At 39.2% G+C, this 12671-nt stretch overlaps 1 long non-coding RNA gene across 1 annotated transcript; it reads right to left on the bottom strand.

Moving 5' to 3' along the window:
• Positions 1 to 2024: 2024 nt before the first annotated feature.
• Positions 2025 to 11164, bottom strand: LOC126829884 (uncharacterized). The gene is made up of 13 exons (XR_008788903.1): positions 11015 to 11164; positions 10484 to 10632; positions 9726 to 9815; positions 8842 to 9001; positions 8003 to 8045; positions 7542 to 7706; positions 6607 to 6662; positions 5504 to 5635; positions 5035 to 5209; positions 3986 to 4090; positions 3476 to 3694; positions 2529 to 2736; positions 2025 to 2142 (listed from the first exon to the last, which is right to left on the bottom strand). It is a non-coding gene; the product is annotated as an uncharacterized LOC126829884 (long non-coding RNA).
• Positions 11165 to 12671: the final 1507 nt, after the last annotated feature.

Genomic DNA, 12671 nt, shown 5'->3' with positions numbered 1-12671 from the left:
AGACAGACAAACGACAGTCACAAATATTAGTATAGATATACTATTCAAAAAAAGTAGGGGATATTTGATTTTGGGGGCATAATACTAAAATATGCAAATGACTACGAAAAAAGTCACTATAGAACCTAACAGAAGAAACATTTCCAGTTACATGTGACGCCCAAACGGACCAATAGCTACCGCATAGAATGCAGGTGATGCTTGGGATCATCATGGGGGTCCAAACCAAGATTTGCATGACTCTGACTTTGAATGTTACAGTCACTGTGGCATTGAATTCCAGGGTGGAAACATCAGTTTAATTGTTTTAGTGACCAGAAAACAAATTTTGATATGCGTCGGCTTACCCAAAATGAAAGGTTACGTGCCCTTGGCATGCTACAGATCGGCACAACACAGGCGGTTGTGGCGCGGACGATGAATGTTTCTCAGTCTGTCATAAGCAGGCTATGGTCCAGATACCGTGATACACAATCTGTACAGGACAGACCACGCTCAGGTCGACCAAGGGCGACAACTCAAGCCCAGGATCGATTTATCCGTACCTTGGCCTTGAGAAATCGTGTCATCACAGCAAATCAGATCAGCACTCGTCTTCAAACAGACACTGGTGTGAGAGTGAGTGGCCAGACGATTCGGAATCGACTGCATAGGGGTCACCTTCGCGCCCGACGTCCTCGCGTGATCCCTTGTTTGAGAGATCATCACATTCAGGCAAGACGTCGTTGGTGTAGGGATCGTCAACACTGGGATAATCGACGCTGGAGCAATGTGATGTTTTCAGATGAGTCAAGGTTCACTGTTGATTTTTTGGACAGACGTAGGAGGGTGTGGCGTCGTCGAAACGAGCGCTTCCAAGACGTTAACGTCATCAGACATGATCGATTTGGGGGTGGTTCTGTTACGGTGTGGGGAGGCATCACTGTTGCTGGAAGAACGGCTTTACATGTTGTTGCAGGGCGTGTTACAGGCCAGTACTACCGGGACAACATCTTGGCAGTCCATGTTGTGCCGTTCGCACGACGTCATGGCCGCCGTTTCATCTTCCAGGATGACAACGCAAGATGTCACAGGGCCAGGATCGTTACAGGTTACCTCCAACAACAGAACATCACCACATTATCTTGGCCAGCACTGAGTCCCGACCTCTCCCCCATCGAGCATGTCTGGGACATGCTTGGACAGAGGTTACGTCAACGTCAACAACGTCCTGCCAATGTCCAAGAACTTGCTGCTGCGTTGCAACAGGAATGGGACAATCTGGACCAAAATGACCTTAGACGTCTCATTAGGAGTATGCCACGTCAGATCAATGCTTGTTTGGCAAACAGAGGAGGATTTACCCGTTACTGACTTGGTTGTGATGCTGTGGTAACTTTGCTGTTTGACCCCGGGTATCATTTTACCCTTATAATGTTCAGTCTGTGCCTTACTTAGTCTAACGATCATTTGGAATAAATCGATGAATGTGAACTTCATTTCATTTTGTCATTTGTTTCTTCGTCAGTTTCATTAGGTGACTTTAATAACACTTAAAAATCAAATATCCCCTACTTTTTTTGAATAGAATATATAATAATGGCAACCCATATCTAACCCTTATTATCTGTGTCATAGCAACCCTAATAGGTTTACATGGAGAATGGGGAGTCGCGCTGGCTCAGTGAGTAAGACGCTGGCTTGCTAACCTGGAAGTCCCAAGTTCGATCCAGGTGTTGGCCGACAAAGTTCATCGGGATTTTCCGACATGGTTCCCCCTTGACAGTGGTGCAGGATAGAGGGTCTGGCAAGTGACAACGTACGCCGTTGCGCCGCTGTCCAGGCAAAATTTCCCGTCTTCGTTAGCTCAGTCGGAGAAGAACAATAGGACGTTAAACCCATTTTATTTCATTTCACCCGGAGAATGTTAAAGGACGTGTATTCGTGTCTTAATGACATACTTTAACATTAATTTATGGAAAAGAAACGTTGCACGCACAAATGTTTCTTATATGGAGACGTGTGTTATTCCTGATAAATGAGAGCTGGGTTTGAAACAACAAAGTAACCAAAGAACAACAGTTTCCTTTTTACTGTTTAGTATGTTAAAAAACACGTATTACGCCAGTTAACCAATTATAATGTCCACGTGACCACCATCAACTGAAAAAAAGGTTGAAGACTCGTTATTTTTTGAACTAATACTTGATGTTTTTGGACGATCAAGTGGATATGGATCTGAGGGAAAAATAGATGACCGCGTCGCCGAGAGAGGCGTGCCCTGCATTTCTAAATATGATTTCCGTATTGTAACGGCCTTTTCTCTTCTTAAAAAATAGTTTCGATCGCTTCAGCCCATAATATTTCTTCTCCGACTGCAACGAATTTTGGTCTTCGAATCCGCGACATTTTATTCGAAAGTCGAGTGCACGTAACCACCTACTCTACCGCCCCCGCCCCCCAACTCTTCACACCTCCGTCTCACGCTTGACTAAAACACACGATAATTAATAATATTTGTTTTTTTGTATTTATCGAAAAACACTCACGATGACTTGATACTTTCACACTGGCGCCATTTTTGCTTAATGTAAAATTATGTGTGTTTAAAACGGCGTTTCCATGTAAAACTGATACTTTATAATCTCCATTGAAGCCTCTCATGTGTACATTCCCGCCAACTGGTAACGGATGAGACTCGCTTGTCTGCCATTCTTTGTGAATCAAATCTTGAAACATTTGTCCGGATGGATTTATCTGAAATATTAAGAAGCTGGATTTTAAAACCAGTTCAGAAACACAAAAATTACTGGTTATTAAAATTTACCGGTCCCTATCATAACATGGTTTTATGTTTGATTACACGGTCTTTTCGCCATATCTCGTTTCACACTGATCCGCAGTGAATATTCGCTAGGCCGTGAAACAGATTGATCTCGTTTGTCCAGAATAGATGTGTATATATACATAAATTATATATATTCCCCACCCGCCAAAGTATTTTCTAAATAGGTAATAAGAAACCTAAGATTCAAATTTAACATGTGATATATTTGTGTCAAGAGGTCGTCGACATGTACGCGGTAAGGTGGCTTTTTGATTTTCGCAAATCGCACATGGGGCATGTACTTACGGTATATTCATGACCATTAAAAAAGGGGACATGTAGTAACGGTAACATCATGACCATTAGATAAAGGGACATGTACTAACAGTAATACAATGACCATGAAATAAAGGGACATGTACTTACGATAGCATCATGACAATCAATAGGGGAATGTACGTATGGAAACATCGTGACCATTAAATATAGAGGCATGTACGTACGATAACATCATGCCCATTAAATAAAGGGGTATGTATTTAAGGTAACATCATGGCCATTAAATATAGGGGCATGTACTTATGGTAACACCATGACCAATAAATTTAGGGACATGTAGGCCCTACTTAGATGGCATCATGATTATTAAATAAAGGGACATGTACTTACGGCAACATCATGACCATTAAATAAGGCCGCATGGGGTCGCCAGTGTTGTTTATCCCAGAAACCCCACACAAGTACACCTTCAACTGCTGGATGACCAAAGTACAACCTCAAAAACTGACCATACTTTTTGGCCATTTTAACCGGGTCGCCATAATTATAGTAGTCTAATTCTGTGATCCATAATGGCAGCCCTGTTTTAGCAAGTTCATCTAATCGATACTGAAATATAATTGATTGATATTTTTATATTTCAATATGTTACAGATCGATTTCGCGTTCAATGGGATTCCGTTAATTTGTTTTTACTAACTATGGCCCTTTGTTGATTTACATGTAACGTCACAGAAGATTCAGTTTCCCCGGATTTTATTACGGTAGTAGTAGTTCTTGGTGTTTAACGTCTGCTTCCACATAAGTGATATCGCAGACAAATTTTTATTACGGTTAAACTTTGATTGATTTATAGACTAAGCCTGATTCTGCGTTGTATTCATTGCATAAATTAGTTACCCTCATGGTGGGCAGATCGCTTGGATCCCATAGATGACTCTGTATGCCTAAACCATATAGAGGTGCTCCTGCAGACCGGAGGAAAGAACTCTGATGTTTCAGTGCCTGGAAAGTAAACAATGCAAGAGGCTATTTACGTTGAGAAGTGGTCTAAAGTGTTCTTGAAAAACCACGAAAATATTTAGTATATCAAAGTGGATTGGGAGGGAGGGAGGGCAATCCTTAAAACGTAAACCGACATTTGATGTTTGGGAAACTGTGGATAAAACGGGTCCGTTACTAAAGTCTTTCACAGACTTTGTCAATATTATGTAGTGCGCAAAACCTCACGAAATTATCATTTCTTTCAAATGTTTTTACAACGAAGCAATATTACAAAACATGGTTTGCCTTTCTATAGACTATCAATTATGACTTTCCCCGAGTAGCTTTGTCTGGGTAATATAACTGTTGTTATAAATGTTTGTTGGGGTTTTTTTTGGGGGGGGGGATGAAACCTTTCTTGCGCCTTGAATACTATTTAGTTATGGTTTCCGCTAACACATAAAAACAAAAGCTATTTGGGGAAAGCTCAGTAAGTCAGGCGCTGATTCGCTGACTCGCTAACCAGGGGGTCTCAGGTTCGCTATTTGGGGGAAGCTCAGCAAGTCTGACGTTAATTCGCTGACTCGCTAACCAGGGGGTCTCAGGTTCGCTATTTGGGGAAAGCTCAGTAAGTCTGACATTAATTCGCTGACTCGCTATCCAGGGGGTTCAGGTTCGCTCCCTCGGGTTTTTGCGGCACGCCCCCCCCCCCCTTGTCAGGACGAAAAAACGCGGTCCAGTGTACACATTGGGATGCACGTTAAAGAACCTGACAGTTAGAATTCGAAATCCGGGCAAAATAACCCTCGGAAAAGTAGGACGTTAAACCACATTTCATTTCATTGCGAAAAGCCAATCCCATGAATACATTGCCGCACACGCGATACGCCTGTCCGGCTTAAACGAGTATAGTTATGGAGTTTGTTTTGAAAATCCACCCGGTTCGATTAAAACAATTCACTCACGAATAAGGCCTCAGGTGGATTCTTGATAATATCTTGATCGTTTAAAAAGAGTTTAGCATTTGGGTCGGCCTTATGCGCTTGCTTGAACATCCAGACGGTTATATTCGGGTCACCACTCATTGTTTCAAATGTATCAGCATGGAGATTTTCATTGTTGATATCCCAGTGTTCAACTCTGAAAAATAAATATTCTTAGCTATTTGAAATTCCCGAAAAAATAAAGGTAATAACACATTCTGCCCGTTGCCAACACTAACCACTACATATAGCAAACCCGTGTTCTGTAATATGTTTTGCCAGAGTATTAATTGCGATCTTAATATTAAAGGACAATATTGGTGTCAGTCATTATCACATATGTGATAGAACTGGTTAAACACGTTCCAAATAAAATTTTAACACAGAGATCATTGCTACGATAGATAAGTAATACAGGTGTCATGAATCGGAAGTGACGATTGATACTTACTTTCCTTTCAATGGAACGACGACATCTTGTATTCTCTTCTGAAAAGCTTTCATTACCTCGTCTTTGGTGAGCGTTTTAACCCAAGCAGGTAGTCTCCCTTTACTGAACAGATTATGAGCTCGGACTTTAATCCTAAATAATAAAATATATATACAAAGAGGAATTAGTGCCTAGTGGATAATCGCCTGTCGGTAAATTTAAAGTAAGGGGGGGGGGGCGGCTCGTGAAACCTTTTAAAAATTCCGACAAGATATGCTATTTGTGATAGGTCTTGGAGAAGGGGGGGGGGAATGTGTTAAGATTGGGTACGCGTTTGGAAGCACAGAAATACTGGAATAGGATTTAACGTCTTGTCAACACAATACGTTTACGCCCACCGTTTATCGAATTCCAACAGTCAAGATTTCACGTGCATGCCACGTAGGCAGACCTTTAATCGTTACTCCTAACTTAACCAGGCTTAAAAAAATCCCATGCCGGATTTCAATCACGAGACATGTAAGTGATAACCTGACATCCGCATGCAAATAAACTAAACCATATAGCATTATAGTTTTATTTCTTAAAGATACATTATGTAAGATTTAGATAAAGAACTAGCCATTCTTGCTATAATAGTTCGAAAGTAGACGATGTAAAATGAATAATTTGAAAATTTCATTTAAATTACTCTATTGCAAGCGAAGATATTAGCCTTTGAAGGTTTGACAGACGTGTGCAATAATTTCAACCACCGTACTGGTTGATCGAAGCTAAGTCTCGGTCCTCCATATTTGATTAAATCAAAGTATCGCTGAACCATTCTAATCTATTTAATATCGGAGAAATCTGATGCCATCGAGAGTTGATTAAGGCCTGGATCAGTTAATTAATGTCTAATTAATACTTTAGAAAACATTTCAGGCCTAAAGAAAGACCTGCAATAAGCAGATTTAGCTCTTGCATAATGCATGTTTAATTGTGAATGAATCGAAGGTATTCAAAAAGTAATATCTAAAGCACTAAGTAATAGTAAGCTCCCAAAACCTCACAATATGTTGTATGATTTTGTTTTGTATGTCAAAATTATCCGAGACATAATTTTATCATTTTGTAAAACCTACCCTCTACTAATGAGGTTGTCGATGGCATTGAATTGGTATGTTAAATGTACGTCACCCTGTAAGCAAGATAGAAAATTACAACAAAAATAAAGAAATGTGTAGGGTTTAACGTCTCTTGAATACACCAATATGTCTATAAGGCCGAGATGCTAGGGAGCAAAATTCTAACTGGCAAGGTTACTTTTTACGTGTATGCCGATATGTTGGCGGCTGGGCTTTCGTTTTCCTTCCTGATCTGACTTTCCTTTTCATCTAGACAAGAGCATTTAAGTGTGTTTTTTTGTGCAAATAAGCGGTTTCAAGTATAAGGATAATAGTATAGGCCCTACGCATGTTTATTTACATGTAACTATAACTTGTAGTATAAGCCCTGGCCGTTGCTGTCAGACCAGATCGCTTAGATTCACATGAGCGCAACACTCTCCCAGCTTCACTTATATAGGTCGGCCATGGCTAGTGACATTCAATAACTTTTTTGAATTATCATATATACTCCTACAGTCTCATATAACAACTTTTGGTCTTCGAAGGAATTATTATTGAGCAGAAATTCGCCAGTGTATCTGTTATCACCCGTGTGTGTGAACTAGCTTTATTTAACGTCCGCTTCCACCGATGTGATATCGCAGACAAGTTATCACTCGTCACTTCAGTCAGTTATATAGAGGAATAACTCGTGTTTTCCTTTTGCGTTTTTCACTTCCCTCTCTTGAAATCTTCATAACGCATCTATCCTAGCAATGATCTCAGTGTTAAAATTTTATTTGGAACGTGTTTAACCAGTTCTATCACATACAGTATGTGATAATGACTGACACCAATATTGTCCTTCAATGATCGACGATATTTATAAACCCGACTGAAGCCGACCTCTCTAATTTATAAACAGAACTGAGTTAAGAAAATATTGCTAGTTTGCTGTCATACTTTAGTACCTGTGTTTTTTCACAGCTTCCCCATTTTATAGAGTCTTCGGTGACGGCCCATTCAAACAAATCGTAAAATCTCTTTTGATATTCTGTATTTTCATAATCTGTACTCCTTGATCGACCTAGCGAGATGGCACTTCCAAATGCAAACTCATGGCGTATTTGTTCAACCTAAAAACACACATAGTAAATGGTCGTTTTATTTTGTGTATAGAGCATAATTTTATTGGGCTCGAAACACTTAAAATTAAATAAATGTATTTGCAAATACCCGCAGATTAATGCATACATACTGTTGCATCTCATCTGCCACTTTTGTAGAGTGATATTGGTCGCCATGTTTTCCGGTGTGTCTGACCTTTGTGATGACTATAAACAGGAATATTACCAATTCAGTTTATACCCGATATCTTGATATTATATTTTTAAAGACGCAAACATTCCAGAAATTAATTTGAAAATATTACCCTGACAGTAAGATGTTTAGCTGCTGATGGGTGGTCTTCGAGACTATAAAGTACAAACAACATTCAAATAATACACATATTTTCACTTTCGTCAGTATATAACAATTTAGCGGTCTTTAAACATGACTGTTTAGGTTTTCCAGTATGCATATAGCTGGACACCGCATTGGTTAACAACTGGGCTGGGATATTGGACTTAGTTAGTTCAGAGGTATGAGTGTGATGCTTTGTGGTGGTTTATTTTTCTACGTAAAGGTAACCAGTTATGTTAATTATATAGATTTTCCCAATCAATGAGAAGTGGTGGTGTGGTGATTCCTGAATATTTCAAACAAATTTAAAGTAGCTAAGTCTCTAACTCAATATCATCCAAAATCTTCAACATTGAAAACACGATTTATTTGTCTAATTAAATCAACATTCATGTTGTGATCTTACCGGAAAAAGATGGGCTTTTGATATCCAATATTTAAGACAAAATAAACATTTTACCATTGGTACACGAATCGTGTACCATAATGCGCTTCAGCCCCAGTTGTATCAAGAGACTAGAGGAACGAGGCTAGACACATTGCACCAAATCAAACGGCGCATGTAGACTGAAATAACCAGATGCTAGGAATTTGCACTCGCTTGAGACTGCTGGCTTATTTCGCCGCACATAACTAATTTGAAATTGGAGTAAAACGGAAACCATTGAATGTAAATCAGTTTATATACATTCATATTACAGTATTATATGCGTTGTGACCCACTTTTGTCAATATCTAGGTCCCAAATGTTAGCGATTTAGCTCCTTTAAGTTAAGGAAATTTAAACAAGAAATGGTTTGTAGTTACCTGATAGTAATATCTGATTTTCTATGTTTCTCTATATAGTCATCAGCTAGGGCTTGCCAGTTAGAGTTGTTGGGTAAATCGACTACAGAAACATCATCCAGTAAATAATTAACACTAGTATCTGCTATCTTTAGATACACACGGGCATAACTTTTAGCCTCTGAAATTAAACCAAAGTTGTTTTTTTTTACTCCAGTAACCAATAGTCTTTACTCCCTCTACTCGTGTGCAATGTTCAAGAGACGTTAGCGCTTTTGTGACCTTTACCCGTTGGTAAATAAAAGATTTATGGATCATTGACCCTGATTGGAAATTTTGTTTTATACTGATCACAAGACTTTCGGGAAAGGAGGCGCAGCCCTGGAAAGGAAGGTTACTGATCGATAGGGTTACTGATAGATACGGGCATTGACCCCCCCACCCCACCCTGAGTACGATCGATACGAAACTTTGCATGCTCATCGATTGATGGACTATGATTTGTGATGTTATAGGCTTTTACTGTATTTAAGGTTATGTATAATCATTGAAACATATTCCTTGTATAAGGTCAGTTACATATCAGTAAGTAACCTAATTAAAGCTAAGGGGGGTGGGTGGCTGAATGGTTAGCACGTGTACGCTGTACCATAAAGTCTGTCATTGAGTCAACTGGCGTGGTTTCGAATCCCCGGTTGTACGTGGCAAGGAGTAGGGTCGCCTGTCCAACCTCGTGGGTTTTCCCCGGGTCCTCCGGTTTCCTCCCACTGCTAAAGACCCCTACGCACAAGCGAATTATTGAAATAAAATTAAACCATGTGTTAGTCCCGAAATGACCTAGTTTGTGTCATCTATAGACAATGAAACTATTTTATTTATGTTGAAATATACGTGAGTATACTTACCCCAGTGAAAATGATAATCAGCCCCTATTTCTACCCATTCATTTAATCTAATATACCTGTCATTAGCTATAGTATCATAGTAATGTTTACCTAAAAACAATAATGTGAATCATTCTAGAAATGTAGCTGCGAGGGCCTGCCAAGGGACAACACTATAGTCGTTCGGATGGGAAAAAAACGAGGCCCCGTGTACACATTGGCGTGCACGTAAAAGATCCCTTCGAAGTTGGAATTTGATATAAGAGTAGGCCATTGCGCCGCTGTCCAGGCAAATTATACCTCTTTGCATGGTGTATGTCCGCCTTTATTAGCCAAGTCGGAGCAAAATAGAAACCCATTTCATTTCATTTTGAAGTGTTCAATTTTAATGCTGTTTATGCAGTACAATAAATAGCACATGTTTCTGTATATATTAATATAATAAAAGCAAAGTTATTAAACAATGGTGACTGTAGGTGTTAAAAAAAATGAAAAAAAAAAAACCCAAAACAACAGACGTGACTCAAATAATTGACCGTGTGGGTCATTTCGTGAATTTCGCGCCTATTTCATTATTATCGTTGGATTGAATTCAATTTGCTTAAATGACATACTAACATTAGGCAACAAAGCGCTCGACAATGTATAATCATTGAAATAAAATTTAGCCATATGTTCGTCCCAAAATGGCCCAGTTATGCCGCGAAAAGTATTTTTTACATCGACAGTTTAGTCATTTTTTAGTTTTAGTTTTACAAAAAAAATGTCATCTTTCTTACCATCTTTTCGAATAGTTTCTATCATGATAGAAACCATGTCGTAATGTTTGCCAGTTGGAAGGTTAAGGAATTTGATGAAAGTTTTGATAACCACCCGTTTACTGGCTAAATGACCATTGACGCCCGTAGCTATACCATCAGCATCTTGTCTGCAAATATATCATGCCTTAAAAGCGATTTCCCGGTTGAAATCGGAAAAAATATCTCATGTATTAATTCCGTTTAGTTTTATCTACATTAACAGATATTTTCAGATCGAGTAATCTTTATGAATAATCAAATTGTCTGTATTGGTATTTTTTGTGCTGCATATTATGGTAAATTACAGGAACGCGTATGTAGCAGTTGTTTAGGGTTATAACCATTTAGAAATCAACTATCTATATAAATGTTATTCTTCCTCAAGATTTAGATAATAGAAAGATACCATGCTGGGTAAAAGTCGGAAGGAGAAAAACCCGAAATTGTAAAGTAATTCCGTTGCTCCAAAGCTGTGCTTTTATAGTACTTTAGGTACAGGACGAGGCTTACCGTGCAGACACCATGACACTGTATTGACCATTATGGGGTTGTTTGACTCTAGCCATGGTACATTTACTACACTGCCACGTGTCCATGTATGATCCTTCAAAATCTCCATTAGATATGTATCCACCACAAGTCACCTGCAACAAGCCACAGACTACTGATAGAAGACCGAATAGAGTGGCCATATTGGATAGTCCTGCCTTCTCTGGAAGTACTGTTTTATCTTTTGACAGAAACTTATGTAATCCGTGCTTATCTATCCAAACAAGATAAACTTTATCTTTCAAACCCCGATTTATTCGTCAGCAAAGTTCACACGTGCCGGTTCAATATAAAATCCCTAAAAACAGAAAAGGTTATGATGCCCCCATAGGTGTGTACTTTAAAAATGAAAATGATACTAAATACATCATTTACCTTAAAGGGACTATCCCGAATTGAACAGAGTCACAAAATTAAAAGTCCGAGTACGTATGCAAGTTAAGCGCCAAAATATAAAGAAATGGTGTATTTCCCTGTCTCAAAATTTCAGCTCAAAATATTGAGTCATTTGGACGTGAACGTCAAAACTGCTTATCCGGACACGCAACCCTTTTAAGATTTTGGGTCAATTCTTTCGTTGGGTGACCTGATAATCGATTCCCGTTTTTTTTAGAGGTTTACACAGTGAATGACCCGTGTGCTGTACTTGATAATGAAAGGTAAATTTCACCTACACATTATCATTATAAAATAAACGGCTGGTTTTATTAAGACAATGCATAATACAGCTTTGGGCACCGGTCCCCACTTCCAGATTAAGACTGACGGGTTTAAGTTGTTTGAAAACGTATCAAATATATTGAGTTAGTTGCTCGGCCCTAAGGTAGAGGATTTTAAGTGATTTTAACACAAAATTAACCAGTTTTATTCTCCAAAATATTATCGGGATTGGCCCTTTAATACTATAGTGAAACTTTATCATCATCATCATCACCATTATTATATATCTAGAAGTTCAAACAGTGTAATCTTGAACACATCGGCTTTTAGTGGGGTATAAATATATTACGATAATTGTTTACCGCAGCAATGGACTATTTAACAAGTACGATGGTACTATGGACCAGGAAATGGAATGGGGTTTAACGTCCTACTGTTCTGTTCCGAACTGGGCTAATGAAGACGGGCATACGCCATACAGTGTGCTATGAGGGAAATTTTGCCCGGACAGCGGCAGTACGGCCTACTCTTATATCAAATTCCAAATGTCAAGGAATCTTTTACCTGCACGCCAATGTGTACACGGGGCCTCGGTTGTCCTTGTCAGGCCCTCAGTCCTGCATCACTGACAAGGGGGAATCACGCCGGAAAATCTGGTCAATGCGGGGATCGAACACCCGACATCCGAATTGTTCAAAGAACAGGTATGCCAATTTTCATGTCTATCCGACTTAAATTGACGGAGCCTTGGGCTATTTCGAAGAGCGTCATCCCAAGAGGAACAAGAACGGTTAGCGACCAGTTACTGCTGGTTCAACAATACCATATTCTGGTGTATGATACTCATAACGTGATATCGCTGCAAAAGTCACCATTTGCTGCTGCTGGCAAATATTTAAAAGGTACAAATACAAAAACACAATGATTCTTTATATGGAATACAATCACTGCACACACT

The sequence above is a fragment of the Patella vulgata genome, chromosome 1 (assembly GCF_932274485.2).
Source record: "Patella vulgata chromosome 1, xgPatVulg1.2, whole genome shotgun sequence".
NCBI lineage: Eukaryota > Metazoa > Mollusca > Gastropoda > Patellidae > Patella > Patella vulgata.
The sequence above is the reverse complement of the archived record's forward strand: the minus strand, read 5'-3'. Positions and strand labels throughout refer to the sequence as shown.